The sequence below is a fragment of the Thalassophryne amazonica genome, chromosome 6 (genome assembly GCF_902500255.1).
Source record: "Thalassophryne amazonica chromosome 6, fThaAma1.1, whole genome shotgun sequence".
Lineage (NCBI taxonomy): Eukaryota > Metazoa > Chordata > Actinopteri > Batrachoidiformes > Batrachoididae > Thalassophryne > Thalassophryne amazonica.
The window spans coordinates 75,432,388-75,455,290 of NC_047108.1; the positions used below are offsets into that span (position 1 = coordinate 75,432,388).

Consider the following 22,903-nt stretch of genomic DNA (forward strand, 5'->3'; position numbering starts at 1 on the left):
TTTCACAGACTTCCGGTTTTCTCCTCGTCCATTGTTGAAAGGATAATAAAGAAAACTCGCATGTTGCTCGTGGGGATCCACAGGCTCTAGATTGGGTAGTGTTTATAAAATAGGGAGCTGACATTTTTCAAAGGTGGTAATAAATTATGCAAAGTTTCTATAATGAGTTGGAATGGTGTGTGAGTCCAGAATGCTTTTAGAATCTTATACCTCAAAAGGATTTAGAAGAAGAACTCAGCACTTTTATTTCCTGCTAATTATGTAATTTTTTAATGTTAATTTACTGCCTTAATGTATTTAGTTTCTTTCTCTTCCTCCTCCACCTGCGTCTCATTGTGTCTGAGACAGTCCCCTTGTTTCCTGCACTCCTCTGCCTGATCATTTGTGTTCCATGCCTGCGTTTCTAGCTTTCATGTCCCAGTGTCCTTGTCCCTCATCTTTGCCATGCTGTGTTCCAACCTGTTGCCTGTCTGTTGACCTCATGACTTCTCATGTTTTAGACACTGTCACTTTGTGCAGCCTGCTATACTGTGTACTGAATCCAGCCTGAACTACAGCTAAAGCTTTTTGAACAGTCCTTGCTGTGTCTGAGTCCTGCATTTGTGTCCTGCCTTGTTCAGGCTGTAATTATGACACAGATGCCACTTCACTTTTAATATATAGATGATTTACTGCCCCCTGCTGGAATGACATGTGAGTCCAGAATGTAATTATCAATGTCCATTATTCAGTGTTGTTAGCTAATATCCATAGTTTCTCCAAAAATATTAGTCCTATCAACGTTCCGTTTTGGCAGCATTCATACTTTACCCAAAATACATAAGCATAACAAACAGCAAATGTCAGCTCTCCCTAGTTTGTCTGTGATCAAAGTTATACAAACACACAAGCATCCATGTACATAAATGCCACTTCACTTTTAATATATTGTGGCGAGCTGCACGGAAGAACAAAAACCGAACCAGATCTTTTGTCTTTTCTGCATTCTACCCCAAGTAGATGCTTTTATTTTTACGTACCCCCAAATGGAGACAGTGGCGGAAGACATGAAGCACACTGCACTTCCCACTCATGGTAATGGCAACATAACACTTAACTTAACTGACTAAACCAGCTGGACTACAAAAAGACAATAAAACAATAACACTAACAACACTGTTAAACATGAACTCCAATAACATTTAAAACCCCAAAACTCATGGTGCATTGCAGCACAGCATCCATTGTTCACTGTTATCCCTAATTTCTCCAAAAATATTAGCCCTGTCAATTTTCCATTTTCATAGCCTTCATCCTTGACCTATAAGACATAAGCTTACCAAATGGCAAATGTCAGCTCTCCCCGGTTTCCTCCAGTGATCAATCCCGGTGCATGCATGCACACATACATACATGGACACAGAGGCCACTTGGCTGTTATAATATAGAAGAGTGATGATGATGATGATACCCTGAATGTTCCAGAATTAATTCAAATTTTATTTAAAAGAAAAAAGTTAGTTTTAAGCACACATCAAACAAGAATGGGAAAGAATTCCACCTACAAAGCTTCACCAATTAGTGTCCTCAGTTCCCAAACGCTTATTGAGTGTTGTTTAGAAGGAAAGGTGATGTAACACAGTGGTAAACATACCACTGTCCCAGCTTTTTTGAAACGTGTTGCAGGCATCCATTTCAAAATGAGCCAATATTTGCACAAAACAATAAAGTTTATCACTTTGAACATTAAATATCTTGTCTGTGTGGTGTATTCAATTGAATATAGGTTGAAGAGGATTTGAAAATCATTGTATTCTGTTTTTATTTACATTTCACACAACGTCCCAACTTCATTGAAACTGGGGTTGTGTGTGTGTGTGTGTGGGGGGGGGGGGGGGGGGTGTTGTAAACGGTACACTGCATCCATCCATCCATTTGCTGTACCCGATTACTCCAGTTAAGGGTACACAGCAAAATCACTAGTGTTAAATTAATATCAGAAAGTGTTTACATCTGTGTACTCTTTAGTCAGAAATTAACACTTTCAAAGACACTTCCAAGAACCGTGAAACATTTGGCGAGTGAAAGAAAAAGATACCAAGAGAGCGCACTAAAGTTGAGAAAACTACGGCAAGAACACAGCCAGCACCTACAGCTATTAAAAAAAAAGGTGGTAGATGAATCACACACAACTGTTATGCTGGAAAACACAGACACAGTGTGGGGCATACTTCTTCCTTTTTTGTGTGGTGCATTGCATGTGTAGGGCTGCCACATGCGGCCCACCTTCCCTTTGTTTTCGTCCGCTTTGGAAACTGAGAAGCTCTCTAGACGTAATAAATTACTTTTGAGAGATGGATCTCCATCCAGATTAATTTGTTGCCCTTCAAAGGAAAGAATTTGGGTACCTCTCTTTTTAAGAGGAAAAAAGTAAATTAAAAAAACATTAGCATAAATCCCTCTGAAGGGCTGCTATTGTCACACTATGCAGCTGTATTCCTGAAACACTGCAAATGAAGAGCAACTATTTGGTCATTTTTGGGGTCCCCACAGCAGATCAATTGTTTCCATCTCACCCTGTCCTCCTTACCTTCTTCTGTCACACCAACCACCTGCATGTCCTCCCTGAAGCACATCCATAAACCTCCTCTTTGGCCTCCCTCTTCTCCTCCTGCCTGGTGGCTCCATCCTCAGCATCCTACTCCCTATATACCCTGGGTCCCTCCTCTGCACGTGTCCAAACCATCTCAATCTCACCTCTCTGACTTTGTCTCCATACTATCCCACCTGAGTTGTCCCTCTAATATGTTCATTCCCAATCCTGTCCACACTCCCAAAGAGAATCACATCTCCAGCTCTGCCTCCTCTCTTTTTAGTTAGTGCTACTGTGCTTTTTTGTACCGCTCTAAGCTGTACAACATAGCTGGTCTCACTACTGTCTTGTAAACTTTCCCCTTCCCTATTGCAGATATTTCTTGGTCACAAATCACTCCTCCCACCTTTCTCCACCCACTCCACCCTGCCTGCACTCTCTCTTCTTCACCTCTCTACCACACTCTTCATTACTTTGGACAGTTGACCCCAAGTATTCAAACTCATCTACTTTCACCACTTATACTCCTTGTAACCGCACTATTACACTGGGCTTGCTGTCATTCACACACATGTACTCAGTCATGCTCCAACTGACTTTCATTCTCCTTCTCTCCAGAGCATATATCCACATTTACAGGCTAGACTCAACCTGCTTTCTACTCACACTACAGGTCACGGTGTCATCTGCAAACATCATAGTCCATGGAAACAACAGTCTTATCTCATCTGTCAACCTGTCCATCATCATTGTGAACAAGAAATGACTCAGAGTTGATTATTGGTGTAATCCCATCTCCACCTTGGATAAATCTATTATTCCTACTCACCGCTGTCACACTGTCCTTGTACATGCCCTGCGCTACTCTCACATACTTCTCTGCCACTCCAGTCTTCCTCATACAAACACACAATGTAACTCCTTCAGACCTTCTCCAAACGTCTTTATCAGTACTCGCAGAGCAAACATTGCATCTGTAGTGCTCTTTCTCGGCATGAAACCATATTGCTGCTCACATATCTTCACCTGTTTGCTAAGCCTAGCTTCTCCTACTCTTTCAAATAACTTGATGTGGTGTTGGGGAAAGTGTAGTGACACGGACCCACAACAGGGGGCGCAAATGAACGGTCAATAGATGAGCCAAAAGGTAACAATTTAATGTTGTGAATGTGCACAACGAATATACAGACAGTCTCAGAATCTGATTATAGTCAATCCACAAAGGTGACGTGTGGGCAGGCTCGAGGATAGAAGACGTCTGTCCTGAGAAGAGCCGGAACCACACGATTTCTACCGCCACAGAACCCGGTGAATACTGGAGCCGCCAAGTTCCGAAATCCCAGGTGATCACCGTCCCCGACTGCCGGATCTGGTACTGCTGGCGAGGAGCACAAACAATGAGATGTGGGTGTGTGCACACCCAGTAACAAAAACAGTCAGATGGTGGAAAGGCACCTCCACCTCTAATCACACACTCGCGCAGCGTCTGAGTAACCACTTATCTGGTGGGAAGTAGAACGAAACAGTCGCGGCCCACGCCGGTCCTCTGGGTAGACAGCTGCAACAAAGTAGCTCTTGAAATCACTTATTACAATACGCAGGCAGAGAAAGTTACCTTCACAGGTAGATGATATCTCAGCAATGAGGTGGAGATGACGTCTGGTCTTTATGGAGTGAGATGATGTAGTGTAGATGGGTGACAGCTGTCAAGAGATAATGAGTGACAGCTGTCACCCCCGGTTGTGTCCGTGGCGGCAGCACCCTCTCGTGCCTGAAGCCCGCACTTCAGGCAGGGCACCCTCTGGTGGTGGGCCAGCAGTACCTCCTCTTCTGCCGGCCCACACAACATGTGGTGGCTGATCATCTTAATGCTTTTTTATTATTGTTATTTATTATGGTTTCCCACAAAAATGAAAAATAATTTTGTATTATATGAAATATATCATTGTAATATAGAGTACCATAACCATGACCATGCAGGTGAAAGACCCGTGCTTTATCCTTTCAGACACTTTTCTCTTGTTTTTTTATAAAAAGAAATATACTGTTACCATTTGCGCTTCTAATTACAACCCCAGTTCCAATGAAGTTGGGACATTGTGTAAAATGAAAATTTGAAAACTGAATGTAATGATTTGCAAATCCTCTTCAACCTACATTCAATTGAATACACCACAAAGACAAGATATTTAATATTCAAACTGAAACTTTATTGTTTTTGTGCAAATATTTGCTCATTTTAAAATGGATGCCTGCAACACATTTCAATAAAGCTGGAACAGTGGTATGTTTACCACTGTGTTACATCACCTTTCCTTCTAACAACACTCAATAAGCATTTGGGAACTGAGGACACTGATTGTTGAAGCTTTGTAGGTGGAATTCTTTCCCATTCTTGCTTGATGTACAACTTCAGTTGTTCAACAGTCCGGAGTCTCCGTTGTTGTATTTTGTGCTTCATAATGTGCCACCCAGTTTCAGTGGGCGACAGGTCTGGGCTGCAGGCAGGCCAGTCTAGTACCCGCACTCTTTTACTACGAAGCCACGCTGTTGTTAACACATGGAGAATGTGGTTTGGCATTGTCTTGCTGAAATATGCAGGGACGTCCCTGAAAAAGACGTTGCTTGGATGGCAGCATGTGTTGCTCCAAAACCTGGATGTATGTTTCAGCATTGACGGTGCCATCACAGATGTGTAAGCTGCACATGCCATGGGCACTAACACACCCCCATACCATCATAGATGCTGGCTTTGCGCTGGTAACAATCTGGATGGTCTTTTTCCTCTTTTGTCCAGAGGACACGATGTCCATGATTTCCAAAAACATTTTGAAATGTGGAGCCATGGTTTGCTAAAGTGTTCCTGAGCCCACATGGTAAGGTCCTTTACACAATGATGTCAGTTTTTAATGCAGTGCTGCCTGAGGGATCAAAAGTCACGGGCATTCAATGTTGGTTTTCGGCCTTGCTGCTTACATGTAGAAAGTTCTCCAGATTCTCTGAATTTTTTTATTATATTATGGACTGTAGATGATGGAATCCCTAAATTCCTTGCAATTGAACATTGAGAAACATTGTTCTTAAACTGTTGGAGCTATTTTTTTTCACACAATTGTTCACAAAGTGGTGATCCTCGCCACATCTTTCCTTGTGAACGGTTGAGCCTTTTGGGGATGTTCCTTTTATACCCAATCATGACACGCACCTGTTTCCAGTTAGGTGTTCTTTGAGCATTCATCAACTTTCCCATTCTTTTGTTGCTCCGTCCCAACTTTTTTGAAATGTGTTGCAGGCATCCATTTCAAAATGAGAAAATATTTGCACAAAAACAAAAAAAGTCTATCAATTTGAACATTAAATATTTCGTCTTTGTGGTGTATTCAGTTAAATATAGGTTGAAGAGGATTTGCAAATCATTCTGTTATGTTTTTATTTACATTTTACACAACGTTCCAACCTCATTGGAATTGGGGTTGTACATTGTGATAAGTTTTAGGTCCTATAATGAATTTATAATAATACTTTTGACAGATGTCATGTTTCTTTCTGTCTTTCTCAGTGGGGAAAACTTTTTTCTTTTTTTTTTTTACATATTTCCATGCAGCACCCTTTTCCTGTGAATACACACCTCTGTGTCAGGGGGAATATTCCTACCGCAAGCCTCCACGACCACATACAGTGTAGCGGTAGAGAGAGAAGAGTGTATGTGTATGTGTGAATCTGAATGTGGGCACACCAAAGTTTGACTTCAGAATACACCGTCTGTTTTTAAAATGCACTCACATTTTCATGATTGTTGTGCATCTGTGTTCCTTTAATCCTGGGGATGACTGTGAATAACAGGAAATGACTGTTTTACATTGAGTACTAATACATGAGGGGAAACTACAGGGCTGCTAACCACCTTTCACTCAGTCATCGTGCCCAGATGGAAAGAGAGCGAGTGGAGAAACTGAGATTGGAGACAGCTATAAAGGCATTTGGAAGAGAGCAATCATAGAAACAGATGGGAGGATGAGACAAGGAGGGGAAAGAAAAAAGAAAATGGAAACTTAAATGAAATGACAGTGTGGCTTGAGAAGCACTTGGATGTTTTGAAGATAAATGTGCTCAAAAGAGGCATTGAGGTGATTTAGACACACAGTTTCAACACGGTCCCAGACCTGTTTCAGTGTCAAGTTCATGGTGGAACAATGTAGTTCTATTATCTTGGAGATATGGAGACCAAAGAGACATGTTTGGATTTTTTTTTCTTTGAAGATAAGAGAAGGTAAACAGTGCAAATGTGTGGATGTGCGCGCTCATTCAGATGCTGTAAATTATTGAGGATTTCACCCACCTCCCCATATAAAACATGTCCTGCATGAATAAGTAATGCTGCGTTTACACATAACGACAGCATGTCACGAATGCCACGAAGTATGCATTCTTGGCCGCTGATCACAAATGTGATGATTTGGGGCAGAGGCGTCGAGTGTCCTCAGGAACTGCTGCAACCTGTTACCATGCATTACAATTAATGTCACATGTTGCTGGAGAATTATCAGGAACCATTATGCACGGTCAAGAATAATGTTGTGCGTAACAGTGCATCGTTAAGTTGTCACGTTGTGAATGAGGCGAATTGTCTCCACACACACACACACACCCATATTCATCCAACCTTCAGTTCCTGAACAGTTCAGATCACTCCAGTTTGCTCCTCAAAATCCGCAGCAGAAGAACTTTGTGACTGCATGCTTAGTTGGGCTCTGTGCCATTGAGTGGCACAGAGAGGAGGAGGAGACGGAGAGCCAGATGTGTGGCTCCACGCGGCTCTCGTCTCGCTCATTTTCCCAAATATCAGGCACAGCAGCAGCAGTAGGTGGAACACCTGCAGGAGCGCGCTGATGAGCATTGGAACGAGACTCGTCACTGGCGTCACTGTCCTTCTTCAGCACACTGCAGCAATGAAACCGAATCCGGTGCAGCATGGTTTAATTGTGTGCAAATCAGAGAAGAATGCTGTCACGCTCTGTTAAGGATCACCACTACTCAAGACGGATCAACACACTCAGTTGCGACCTCCACGGCATGAGGCGAAATGAGGGTGGTGCGTGACATTCATGGAACATTTTTTGACAGCCAAAAACATGCTCCGCGAAAATCACAAAAATCACGCACCAACACGCACTATTAAGAAACCACTTCAGATGCGTTAAGTCACGTTAAGAATGTCAGGAATGTGCCAAGAATGACGCATATATGACATTCGTCACACATCTTGCCTATGTGTAATCAGTCATGCTTGCACGAATGAAGGTTTTCACAGAGGCAGAAGGAAATATTTTGTGGCTTTGCTCAATGACCACAATTCACTTTCATTAATAAGATGGGAAATCTGACCTGTTCTTGATGTTGCTGAGTGAATTGAAAACTGTATTATCAAATCAAATCAAATAAATTTTATTTATATAGCACCAAATCACAACAAACAGTTGCCCCAAGACACTTTATATTGTAAGGCAAAAGCCATACAATAATTACAGAAAAAGCCCAACGGTCAAAACGACCCCCTGTGAGCAAGCACTTGGCGACAGTGGGAAGGAAAAACTCCCTTTTAACAGGAAGAAACCTCCAGCAGAACCAGGCTCAGGGAGGGGCAGTCTTCTGCTGGGACTGGTTGTGGCTGAGGGGAGAGAATCAGGAAAAAGACATGCTGTGGAAGAGAGCAGAGATCAATCACTAATGATTAAATGCAGAGTGGTGCATACAGAGCAAAAAGAGAAAGAAACACTCAGTACATCATGGGAAACCCCCAGCAGTCTAAGTCTATAACAGCATAACTAAGGGATGGTTCAGGGTCACCTGATCCAGCACTAACTATAAGCTTTAGCAAAAAGGAAAGTTTTAAGCCTAATCTTAAAAGTAGAGAGGGTGTCTGTCTCCCTGATCCGAATTGGGAGCTGGTTCCACAGGAGAGGAGCCTGAAAGCTGAAGGCTCTGCCTCCCATTCTACTCTTAAAAACCCTAGGAACTACAAGTAAGCCTGCAGTCTGAGAGCGAAGCGCTCTATTGGGGTGATGTGGTACTATGAGGTCCCTAAGATAAGATGGGACCTCATTATTCAAAACCTTATAAGTAAGAAAAAGAATTTTAAATTCTATTCTAGAATTAACAGGAAGCCAATGAAGAGAGGCCAATATGGGTGAAATATGCTCTCTCCTTCTAGTCCCCGTCAGTACTCTAGCTGCAGCATTTTGAATTAACTGAAGGCTTTTCAGGGAACTTTTAGGACAACCTGATAATAATGAATTACAATAGTCCAGCCTAGAGGAAATAAATGCATGAATTAGTTTTTCAGCATCACTCTGAGACAAGACCTTTCTAATTTTAGAGATATTGCGCAAATGCAAAAAAGCAGTCCTACATATTTGCTTAATATGCGCATTGAAGGACATATCCTGATAAAAAATGACTCCAAGATTTCTCACACTATTACTGGAGGTCAGGGTAATGCCATCCAGAGTAAGGATCTGGTTAGACACCATGTTTCTAAGATTTGTGGGGCCAAGTACAATAACTTCAGTTTTATCTGAATTTAAAAGCAGGAAATTGGAGGTCATCCATGTCTTTATGTCTGTAAGACATTCCTGCAGTTTAACTAATTGGTGTGTGTCCTCTGGCTTCATGGATTGATAAAGCTGGGTATCATCTGCAATTCTTTATAATAATACTGCCTAAAGGAAGCATGTATAAAGTGAATAAAATTGGTCCTAGCACAGAACCTTGTGGAACTCCATAATTAACCTTAGTCTGTGAAGAAGACTCCCCATTTACATGAACAAATTGTAATCTATTAGATTATGGTCAACAGTATCAAAAGCAGCACTGAGGTCTAACAGGACAAGCACAGAGATGAGTCCACTGTCTGAGGCCATAAGAAGATCATTTGTAACCTTCACTAATGATGGTTCTGTACTATGATGAATTCTAAAACCTGACTGAAACTCTTCAAATAGACCATTCCTCTACAGATGATCAGTTAGCTGTTTTACAACTACCCTTTCAAGAATTTGTGAGAGAAAAGGAAGGTTGAAGATTGGCCTATAATTAGCTAAGATAGCTGGGTCAAGTTATGGCTTTTTAAGTAATGGTTTAATTACTGCCACCTTAAAAGCCTGTGGTACATAGCCAATTAATAAAGATAGACTGATCATATTTAAGATCGAAGCATTAATTAATGGTAGGGCTTCCTTGAGCAGCCTGGTAGGAATGGGGTCTAATAGACATGTTGATGGTTTGGAGGAAGTAACTAATGAAAATAACTCAGACAGAACAATCGGAGAGAAAGAGTCTAACCAAATACCAGCATTACTGAAAGCAGCCAAAGATAATGATATGTCTTTGGGATGGTTATGAGTAATTTTTTCTCCAATAGTTAAAATTTTATTAGCAAAGAATGTCATGAAGTCATTACTAGTTAAAGTTAAAGGAATATTCAGCTCAATAGAGCTCTGACTCTTTGTCAGCCTGGCTACAGTGCTGAAAAGAAACCTGGGGTTGTTCTTATTTTCTTCAATTAGTGATGAGTAGTAAGATGTCCTAGCTTTACGGAGGGCTTTTTTATAGAGCAACAGACTCTTTTTCCAGGCTAAGTGAAGATCTTCTAAATTAGTGAGATGCCATTTCCTCTCCAACTTATGGGTTATCTGCTTTAAGATGCGAGTTTGTGAGTTATACCACGGAGTTAGGCACTTCTGATTTAAGGCTCTCTTTTTCAGAGGAGCTACAGCATCCAAAGTTGTGCTCAATGAGGATGTAAAACTATTGACGAGATAATCTATCTCACTCACAGAGTTTAGGTAGCTACTCTGCACTGTGTTGGTATATGGCATTGGAGAACATAAAGAAGGAATCATATCCTTAAACCTAGTTACAGCACTTTCCGAAAGACTTCTACTGTAATGAAACTTATTCCCCACTGCTGGGTAGTCCATTAAAGTAAATGTAAATGTTATTAAGAAATGATCAGACAGAAGGGAGTTTTCAGGGAATACTGTTAAGTCTTCAGTTTCCATACCATAAGTCAGAACAAGATCTAAAGTATGGTTAAAGTGGTGAGTGGATTCATTTACATTTTGAGCGAAGCCAGTTGAGTCTAATAATAGATTAAATGCAGTGTTGAGGCTGTCATTCTCAGCATCTATGTGGATGTTAAAATCGCCCACTATAATTATCTTATCTGAGCTAAGCACTAAGTCAGACAAAAGGTCTGAAAATTCACAAAGAAACTCACAGTAACTACCAGGTGGATGATAGATAACTACAAATAAAACTGTTTTTTGGGACTTCCAGTTTGGATGGACAAGACTAAGAGTGAAGCTTTCAAATGAATTAAAGCTCTGTCTGGGTTTTTGATTAATTAATAACCTGGAGTGGAAGATTGCTGCTACTCCTCCCCTCGGCCCTTGCTACGAGCATTCTGACAGTTAGTGTGACTCGGGGGTGTTGACTCATTTAAACTAACATATTCATCCTGCTGTAACCAGGTTTCTGTAAGGCAGAATAAATCAATATGTTGATCAATTATTATATCATTTACTAACAGGGACTTAGAAGAGAGAGACCTAATGTTTAATAAACCACATTTAACTGTTTTAGTCTGTGGTGCAGTTGAAGGTGCTATATTATTTTTTCTTTTTGAATTTTTATGCTTAAATAGATTTTCACTTGTTGGTGGTGGTCTGGGAGCAGGCACCGTCTCTACGGGGATGGGGTATTGGGGGGGATGGCAGGGGGAAAGAAGCTGCAGAGAGGTGTGTAAGACTACAACTCTGCTTCCTGGTCCCAACCCTGGATAGTCACGATTTGGAGGGTTTAATAAAATTGGCCAGATTTCTAGAGATGAGAGCTGCTCCATCCAAAGTGGGATGGATGCCGTCTCTCCTAACAAGACCAGGTTTTCCCCAGAAGCTTTGCCAATTATCTATGAAGCCCACCTCATTTTTTTTTTTTATTATCAAAGTAGTAATGATAATGTCAATTGTTGAATCGAACAGTTGTGCCAGTGGCATTGGTGCTCCTGCATCATTTTGCTCACATGTGGGTGGCAGTCACCTAGATCGCACTATGGGAAACACTCCCTTCAACCAAGCAGTCCACAGAAAAATGAATTCATTATTATTTTACCAGTATTTTATTAATCCTATTTAGGGGAGTAATTTGATCCTAAAAAACATGCTCTTGTCACTATAGTGCTCTCTTTCATAAACCTGTGTCATATCTGTGACATGCTTTTTTTTCAGCTTCTGACACAGCGCCACCTAATTAAGACACACATCCACAAAACAAATGTGTGGCAGTGCATCATGGAAAAATCCGTCAGTTTGTGTCTGGTATGTCAGGGTGTGTTGCATAGTCAATTGTGGTAGGTGAATTCACCCCTTAATCCAGTAACACTGTGAAAGTATTTCATTACCTCTTCCAGTGTCAGTGCATGAATGCACATCTGAATGTGTAGTGTTTGTGCATGACTCAGATGTGCCTGTGGTTTTAGTGAAGATGGGTGGCCTCTGTCAGGTCCTCTGAGAATAGTGCTACACATGGCTTTGACAGTAAGAGTGTTGCATCAACAGTTGCTGTGCATCTTGTTTCCATGGCATTATGACTTTTGGAATTGTGGAATAACGTCAATTTGTGTAACTTTACAACCAAAGTAAAGCAAAACTATGAAGTCATGGTGTCATATCCTCCTGACTACCAGGACATTATATACTGTGGGTGTGTGCGTGTGTGTGTATATATATTTATATATATTCTCTCCCTCTCTCTCATGTAGGTGGCTCTCTGGGTTAGGAGTTAGATTACTCATTTATACATCAGTGTATGGTTACAGAAGGGAGGGGTGTTGTTTCAAAAAATTTGGAAATCTATAAATGTTTGCATGGAATATGTAAATATACACGGAATAAACCATAGCAGGATCAATTTTGGGTCATTTGTTTCCAAAAACCCATATGGAAGGAGCCAGTGAAGATACCGGGTTCAAAAATCGCCAAAAATATCGATGAAAATGTCATATCTTGAGAACCGCTGCACCTAAAGACTTGAAATTTGGCTCCAAATGTTGCTTGACCCCAAATTTATATTCAGCTTCTATAGTAACAATAAGCCTATCTGGTGGGTTTTTTTTAAAGTAATTGACAAAAAACCTAATTTCGATCAATTGTAACAAACAAAATCTATGTAGTTTTTATTTAAGGAACATCAGTTGAGTGTAATCATCACATGTAAAGAATGACATGGCTACAATGAACTAATTATAAGCAACAGAGTGGTTTTCTACGTCAACAGCACATATACGACACACGCGTTACCTTAAATTTTCAAACGCTCCGTCCATATGGGTTTTTGGAACCTAATGACCCAAAATTTATCCTGCTATGGTTTATTCCATGTACACTCAACAAAAATATAAATGCAACACTTTTGGTTTTGCTCCCATTTTGTATGAGATGAACTCAAAGATCTAAAACTTTTTCCACATACACAATATCACCATTTCCCTCAAATATTGTTCACAAACCAGTCGAAATCTGTGATAGTGAGCACTTCTCCTTTGCTGAGATAATCCGTCCCACCTCACAGGTGTGCCATATCAAGATGCTGATTAGACACCATGATTAGTGCACAGGTGTGCCTTAGACTGCCCACAATAAAAGGCCACTCTGAAAGGTGCAGTTTTATCACACAGCACAATGCCACAGATGTTGCAAGATTTGAGGGAGCGTGCAGTTGGCATGCTGACAGCAGGAATGTCAACCAGAGCTGTTGCTCGTGTATTGAATGTTCATTTCTCTACCATAAGCCGTCTCCAAAGGTGTTTCAGAGAATTTGGCAGTACATCCAACCAGCCTCACAACCGCAGACCACGTGTAACCACACCAGCCCAGGACCTCCACATCCAGCATGTTCACCTCCAAGATCGTCTGAGACCAGCCACTCGGACAGCTGCTGAAACAATCGGTTTGCATAACCAAAGAATGTCTGCACAAACTGTCAGAAACCGTCTCAGGGAAGCTCATCTGCATGCTCGTCATCCTCATTGGGGTCTCGACCTGACTCCAGTTCGTCGTCGTAACCGACTTGACTGTGCAAATGCTCACATTCGCTGGCGTTTGGCACGTTGGAGAGGTGTTCTCTTCACGGATGATGCGAAGGAGATGTGTTGCACTGCATGAGGCAAATGGTGGTCACACCAGATACTGACTGGTATCCCCCCCAATAAAACAAAACTGCACCTTTCAGAGTGGCCTTTTATTGTGGGCAGTCTAAGGCACACCTGTGCACTAATCATGGTGTCTAATCAGCATCTTGATATGGCACACCTGTGAGGTGGGATGGATTATCTCAGCGAAGGAGAAGTGCTCACTATCACAGATTTCGACTGGTTTGTGAACAATATTTGAGGGAAATGGTGATATTGTGTATGTGGAAAAAGTTTTAGATCTTTGAGTTTGTCTCATACAAAATGGGAGCAAAACCAAAAGTGTTGCGTTTATATTTTTGTTGAGTATATATCTCCATATTCCATGCAAACATTTTATAGATTTCCAAATTTTTTGAAATAACACCCCTCCCTAGTTACAGGAATGTGCTTCAAGGTCTGTGTCCTTGGACAAGACACTTCATCTGCATAGTCTCAGTCCACGCACATGTAACTGAGTTGGACTGGCATTTCATTCAGGGGGAGTCTTATATGTTCATCCAAGTCACAAGTCATAATTTGAGGATAAGAACTAGGGCCAGTGGGCCTACATATACTGTAAGAGTCTAACAATGAATTATGGCATGATCACCTTCTCATAGTACTAATTATACAATGGCTGAGTGGATCCTTGTCATTTGATTGGTGCTTTGTATGTCATGTGACATGGATTATTCATCCCATTTGTGTTGCATTGCATTTAGAGTGCAAATTTGGTTCCATACATTTGGTACCATCTACACACACACACACACACACACACACACACACACACACACACACACACACACACACACACACACACACACACACACACACACACATACACTTGCACGCACACACACAAAACAAATCCACTGCGCTGTAAGCCATCTGGAGGATGTTAGCAGGACGTTAGGATGAAAAGCTGGACTTTTTTTTTTTTTTGCTGCACTGAGGAAGTAGTCTTTTTTTTTTTTTTTTTGGTAGTACACGCGTGCACAAGCGCTATCCTGGGATGCGGGACAACGACATTGGGACAACGATTTGATTGAACTAACTGCCGCAGAGCCGGCCCAAGGCATACGCCAACTACGCGGTCGCTTAGGGCCTCCACGCCACCAGGGGGCCCCGAGAGCACCCAGACGTTGTGATAAAAAAGTAAATATATACATGAAATTAAAATAATATTGAATAATTTAAACGAAATTGTATTACACCCGAAAAAAATAAATTCATTTTGACAAAATACCAATACTAGGTTAATTGATGCCTCCTGTTGGCTGCTGCCACCGTTGGGCAAATTTAGATGCACCGCTTGGTTCAGGTGGTCGATGACTAATTGTGAGGAAGGAAGTGAGTGCAAGTCATGTCTCAGAAAAGAAATTATCCCTCTGGAGCGGAGAAAAGAAAAAAGAACTTGGAGAACTTGGAGTGTGCAGACCTCTCCTTTACACCAGGGCTTTTGATTGGGGAACATCCGCACTTGTTTGCTGACTGTGACGTTGTCAGTACAGGTGTTGATGTAGGAGAGTACCGTGGTGGTGAAAGCCTCCAGGTTCTCATCCTCGAAGATGTCCCAATTAGTTATTTTAAAGCAATCCTGCAGCTGTGATGTGGCATCTTCAGGCTAAGTCTTTACAGTCTGAAATGATTGGAGTTTTTCTTCTGAGGGGGGAGTATGCAGGGGTGAGTAGTATGGATAGGTGATCTGACTGACCTAAGTGTGGTAATGGTGTAGACCTAAAGCCCTTGCTGATGTTAGAATAGACTTTATCAAGTATTTTAACTCCCCTTGTAGCACATTTAATGTGCTGTGTGAATTTGGGAAGGACCAGTTTAAGATCTGTGAGGTTAAAATCCCCAGTTACAATGTGGGCAGCATGAGGGTATTTGCTCTGTTGTTTGCTGATAGTGCCATTCAAAATATCTAGAGCAGTGTTAAGGTTAGCATCTGGTGCTATGTAAACAGTGGTGACAATTACTGCAGAAAACCCACGCGGAAGATAAAATGGTCTGCATTTAACTGTGAGGTATTCTAGGTCAGGGGAACAATGTGTATCAATGATCTGAGCGTTGGTGCACCAGCTGTTATGGAGGTAAATACATAACCCCCCTCCCTTCCTCTTACCGAAGTTTATGTTTCTGTCACAGCGGAATAGCGTGTGGCCTGCTAGCTCCATGCTAGCATCTGGGACTGACGAGTGCAGCCAAGTTTCAGTGATCACCAGCAAGTAGCAGTTCGTAATAAGTTTGTCTGAGGAAATCCAAAGCTTCAGTTCAACTATTTTATTCACAATGGATATGGCATTTGTGAGTAGCATACTGGGCAGTGGTTGCTTGAGCGGTCGTTTTTTAGCCTTGTAAAAATTCAAGACCGGCAACCCCGCTTCTGCTTCCGGTATCTTCTCCACCTTCGATGCTTGTTGGAGCCGATAACAATCCACGGAGAGCCCGGTGGTCTGGTGATCTCGTCCGGTATGTTATGAAGGTGCTCAAAGTCACTCGTGACTGCTTGCTCGTGCTGTAATCCAATTTGTAACAGCTCGTGTCGCCTGTAGTGATATTTCCCATTACTAATTCGGCAACTGACAAGTAAACATAAACGTAAAAATACGTTTAAGAAGCACCAAAAGTGATAGCCTTTAGCCACTGTGACTGTGCACGCTGCCATCTTGGTAAGGTCTCCTCCCTGATTAATGAAAGATTACACAAAGGAATAATAATAATTTATTTAAATAAATAAATCTATTTCTGCAAAAAAGCAACATCTTATTGTCAACAAATAACCCAAGCAACAAAATAGTTAAATTTTTTAGTACAATGTAACTAGATGTAAATAAATGTGTGGAAAAACTGCTTCTTGTCAATGCAGTTATGTCCATTTGAGGAAGTTTTAAGAATTGAATAATTAGACATTGTTAAGTTGCAGCTTTCAACAGTGCTCATTTGTAAAATCCATCAAAATGTAAAAAATAAAAGATGTCACAAGTGGTGACCCGGGTACTTCAGCATTGCCACAGTGGATGCAGTAGGGATCTGCATTGGGATTTGGCACAATTTCTTTTTTTAAATTAAACTTTTTTAATTTTTTTAACACAGGATATACATGATGACTTTGCTGTTATAGAGGCACAAACAATTACACTGGCATTAAGATGCTTATACTGTATATGACCATATGCATACATAGATATACATATACACACTCCTGGACAGATACACATAAATGTAAAATTAAATTATAGTTACTTTAAGTAAGACCCTTCAGCTGCTCCCTTGTTTTGGGGGCACCACAACAGATCTGCATGTTGATTTGGCACGTTTTACACCAGGTGCCCTTCCTGACACAATTCCGTATTACACAGAGAATGGGCAGAGGTTGGTATTGAACTGGAAACCTTCTGAACTGAAAAGAAGCACACTTAACTGCTTGGCTACCACCCCTGCCTAAAAGTTACTCTAAGTATAAAGTAGAGATTTGGTAAATTAAACTTGTGTCTTTATCCACTCTGTACTTTCCAAAGAGTATATTCAAAGTGTATCATATACACCACCCCTTATTCAAGGGTGGTCCTGTGTAGCAAGAAACTACAAAACTCTCCTAATTATTTCCAAAACAATATACAAAGAAAATCAGAACAATGTACACCTATAAGAACTGAGATGGAAAAAAGAAGGGGGGGGACCCTGAACCTTTAGAGCTGTTTGGAACATAGGGGTGCTAATGTGCTGCATTTCCAAAGTTCCTATCTAAGGGCCCCTTCACACATAACATGAAAGACGCAGAAACCGGAAGAATGTCCGCGAACCAAAAACGAAATGGGGAACCACAAAACATTCCACCTGCTGTCTGGAGGGATGCATGGTCACACAGGCGTGCACGATACCACAGCAATGGTTTTGTGCATGCTCCTGTTCGCCCGCACGAACACAGTGCAAGCACATGAAAAGTCGTACACACAGCAGCTGAGCAAAAAAATTAATGAAACACCACAATTTATAATACTTAATTCCTTTTGTAAAGAGCGGATTTAGCCCCCGCCTAGACGTAAACCGTGAAGTAATGAAATGATGTGGATTACTGTTCTCTCTTTTATGTTTTACATGAATTACCTGATTTGCTCTTCTCATGAAAAGCCAACTAGCTCCCATCTCATGAAGAGCCGGGCGCTCACGACATGAACACATCAGCGGCATGGCGTGTCCAGCAAGCAGTCATCCACTGCAAATGTCATATCTGTTTTAATTATTACAATGTGGAAGAATCCCGCAGATGCACATGCCTTCCGGCAGTTTCCTGCATGGCACGATATTAACCACCCTTGCGGTGCGCTGATGCACCGGTCAGCTGAAGCAATATGTTTTAATTTATTCCCACATGAGGACAGCGTGCCGACGTCCACGCCTCACAGTACAGTTACAGTTGTGCTCAAATGTTTACATACCCTGGCAGAAGTATAGTTTTTTTGCCCATTTTTCAGAGGATATGAATGATAACACAAATCTTTGTTTCACTCATGGTTAGTGGTTGGGTCAACCATTTATTGTCAAACAACTGTGTTGCATTTTGCATCACTACTCTTAGCTTCATAGTGGAGTAGAGCAGAGAAGGATTTTCTTTCAGCAAAACAGATCAAATCCAGGCTTGCATCTCAGATGTACCTTCTGGCAATTTGTACTTGTAGTTAAACTTTCAGGTCTTCTTTTTAAGAAAATCCTCCTCTATACCACTTCATCATGAAGATGGATAACTGGTGATACAAAATGCAAAGCTTGCACTGTGCATAATTTTTCCAATCACAGCCACGTAAGCCTATAACTTCTTCTGGGTTGTCTGGGTGTCTTGGTGGCTTTCCTCACTCGCCTACTTCACTCAGTTTTTGAGAACTGTCTACTCCATCCAGGGTTTTCATGTATCCCATAATCCCTTTCACGCCAAAGAGTCGCTGCAGTCAAACAACATAGAGAATCCACATGATAACAATTGTAAATGAATGTTATACGGCAAAAATGTATTTTTTTATGCTTTTCGTCATGTTAATAAGAGACTGCTGCATGATACCCCTACTTGCTAAAATAATTATAACGCATAATCCGTGTCTGCTACGTTTAATCTGCGAGGAATTTAATAAGCGGAAACCGAATTTCAGACATATTATATATATTAGTCTGGAACAAAGAGGACAGTGTTGTAAAGAACAATAATCAAGACGTTAAAGAGCAAACTTCACTTTCCCTCAGAACGACATGAACAGGAAGCGAGCGGAGCTCACATCAGCTCCCATTGAAAATAACGGAGAGACAGCCTGTGATTCTCGCATGTTTACATAAAACAAATGCAATAACAACATCTATAAACCCAGAGAATATATTCATGAGAGTTTTAGGCACAATATAAAAATTGTTTTATGTTGCAATGTTAATGGTGTTGTCTGTGTGTAGTGGTTAAAGTGCAGCCCGATCACAGCAGCTCAATGCAGTTGTCAATGTTACTGAGATCTCGCAGCGCGGCGATCTCTCCGAGGTTTTGCGGGATTTGAAACCTGAAAAGGGTGGATGCAGATTTACCATAGAGTGCCATACTGTTTGTATTTCTTCGTAATTAATGTAAATAAAGTCCAAAACATATTCAGTGGCAGCTATACCATCAGAGACCCTCGTCCACAACTACCACAAAAGACTCCAAGCTGTCATTGATGTTAAATGGGGCAATACACAGCATTAAGAACGGGGTATGTAAACTTTTGATCAGGTTCATTTGGGTAGTTTCTGTTAGTAAACACTGTTGTTTGCCAATAAATGGCTTCACCCAACCACTAACCATGAGTGAAACAAAAAGTTTTTGTGTTATTGTTCATATTCTCTGAAAAATGGCCAAAAAAAAATAAATAAATAATCTGCCAGGGTATGCAGGTGCTCACCAGCTATGACACAGTTACCTGTGTGTGTGTTGCTAGGTTACGCCACACTCGTGTTGCACTTAGACACTTTTCACAGATAGATTGAATGTGGTCGCCTGCTGTCTACTCTCGTACCAGGAGCGCGAATAGCCCCACCTTTTCTAAGTGTTAGATGCTCGTGTGTGACACCTGGAATTTGACCGACACCTGCCAAGAGGGGCATTGAATGAGCATGCGCAGGGCATTTGCTGTCTTTCGGACGCTTGTGTGCACGAATGGTTGTGGCGCCAACTGTACGAGGCGTTTGAGGCGGCTCTGATTTTTCACAGGTGGCATGCAATTCCTCCATCGTGTGCCAGTCGGCTTCAGTAGTGTTATGTGTGAAGGGGCCCTAAGGGTTGTTCTATTGTAATGCTTTTATATGATGCAATGATCCCATGGTGTTACACCAGCACGTCTCTTTGCATTCTGGAATAACATCAATTTGTCAATTTAACATCAATTTATTGTCGACATGCCCCCCTGCTCTTATCTCCTTACACGTGTGGTGGAGAGCATCCTGACCCAGTCCACTGTGTGGTACGGTCACTGCTCTTCAGTGGACAGGAAGGCTCTGCAGCTCGTGGTGAAAGCTGCACGGAGGATCATCGGGCGTAACCTTCCTTCCGTCACTGTCATTTACATCAGCTGCTGCAGGAGCAGGGCCTCCGGTATTATGAATGGCCCCACTCACCCCGTCCATGGACTGTTTGTCCCTCTGCCTTCAGGGAGGAGGCTGCACAGCATCACCTCCCATCTGCGGTCCAGCTTCTTCCTGGAAGTTATCAGACTGATCAACAAAACGTTATACACCTAATGTAACACTGCTAAATGAGGATTGAGTGCAATGTGATCACAGTTCACTTTTTGCAATTCACCACACTGGTTCTTTTGTTTAACTCACTTTAAGTGTAACTTATTTTAGTTATGTTTAACTTATTGTGTATTTCATTTGTATGTACTTTTTTTTTTTTTTTTTACTTTCATGCCTTCACTGGGCCTTGAGTACCCAGTTTCATTACTTTCGTGTATTACATGCTGGAATGACAATAAATGATCCTTGCCCTTGAATGTGTGTAAAAAATATGCACATTACTGTATATGTGTTTATTCATATATATATATATATATATATATATATATATATATATATATATATATATATATATACAGAACTTGACCTGCACCTGAACACTGAAGACGTGCAGCGCTGAAGCAGTTGAACATTCCACAGAGGACAGTTACAGAGAGTTTCTGATGTTATTCATCTTCACTACTGACTGAAACATTGTTCAGTCTGTGGTCAACCTCCCTATGTTTCCCTCAGTGCTTCAGTGTTTCCCATTTTTATTTTCGCTTTGCCTGTGTTGAATCCTGTCTTGTTAAATCCACTCCAGGATTTAACAAGCAAAACTGTTTTCAGTCCCTGACACTTTGTCACATGTGACAGAAGCTCCATCGGACGTACAATTTTCCAAAAGAACTTATCCAATAAACATGTGTAATTAGGTCTGTTTTCAGAAGAACTTTAACAAATGCTGGATTTTAACTGAGGTCACCAGTTACCATGACAATGTCACCTTCACAGTAAAAGTTTGCTGAGCTGCTTCTGTTACTTTTACGGTGACACATGAAGTTATAAATTTAACTTTATTGTGTACAGCAGTAGAGGCAGGCACAATTGTTCACACCAGCTCTTACTTGACATTGATCATTGAGTGCACTTTGAAAATTTCAGGTGTGCTGGCCTCCAGCTTTGCACCATCAGCCTGTTTGGGAAATTTTACAGAAAATTTAAAATAAAGATAAATAAAGTTCCTTTCTTTATGGCATCTGGTGGTGCTGTAGACAAATGCCCCAGCAGCCAGGCCAAAAAAAGGCACCAGACTTAAATAAACTCATTTAACACCGGAGTTGACGATGGCAACACACCCATGCAGACTTGTATCAATGCAAAATTTGATAAAGTTACTGGATCGGATATCACAATTTTTTAAAACAACAAATCTGACCCAATCATAGTCTTTGACTATGCGTCGGAGACATGTTGTGGGTTTATGCATGTTCTCCTTTATGGGAGTAGAATATTTCGTTCACAGGTTCAGTTGTTTTATAAGATGTGTATGTTAATAAAGTGCATCCAGATATATGTAGTTATTTAGAGTAGTTGTTTTATGACATGGAAGATGGTATCTGATTGGTATCACCAGATACTGAAGGCTTCAGTATTGGTATCGTATCAGTTTATATGATGCCAATATGAAAAAGTGGTATTGTGCCATCCCTACTAATATGCAGACGGTTGCATGCCAAGTTTCACATCACTGCTGTGGGCAGTGGCAGACAGTAAGGTACCATTTTCTCTTGTATTTTGTTGAGGTTCACCTGACAGCGGTGGTAAATTTAATCAGTTAGTGGAGCAGATAACTGTAACAATCGTTCATTTCTGGAAACAAGCACCAAAAGTTGCACACATACTCCTTAGACGTTGAAACAATCAATTTGTCACTTGAATTTTCAATAGGCAGCCAGATAGATGAAGAATTGAAGAATTACACAGGGGTCAAACTTAAAAGATACTCCAGTCATATTGAAAACTATACCACATTATTTGCCTAATTATAAAGATTCCAAAAAGGCATAGTTTAGACAATCTGTGACTGAATGTTATGGGGTAAAAACAGCAACAATGGTGACAAAGGTCAATTTCAGTTTGTTCAGGGCTCAAAAGTTAAAGTTGCTCTAATTTTGGTAAAAACTGGTAATAATTATTGATTGAGTTAATGGAGTTTTAAAAAGGAATAGTTTGCACCATGTGTCATGCTTAGTTATCATGTTATGGGGTAACATATGTCACATATCATTGAATCCAACATTGGCATTGTTTGACCTTTCCATTTTCCATTGTTTGGCATATTCCATTTATTAATCCTATTAGCTCAAACAATAATTTGCACCACTTTTTACCAAAATTGGAGCAACTTTAACTTTTGACCCCTGTACAAACTGAAATTGACTTTTGTCACCATTCTTAATTCTTGCTGTTTTTACCCTATAACTCCATAACATGCAGTCATAGATAGTCCAAGCTATTACACTTTTGGAATATTTATGATCAGAGAAATAATGTGGTATAGTTTTCAATACGATTGAAGCACCTTT

At 41.0% G+C, this 22,903-nt stretch overlaps 1 protein-coding gene across 2 annotated transcripts in view; it reads left to right on the forward strand.

The window, feature by feature from the left end:
• The window catches only part of LOC117512445 (tetraspanin-2-like), a 104,716-nt gene that overhangs the window by 78,056 nt on the left and 3,757 nt on the right, over nt 1-22,903 (forward strand). The window lies entirely within an intron of this gene.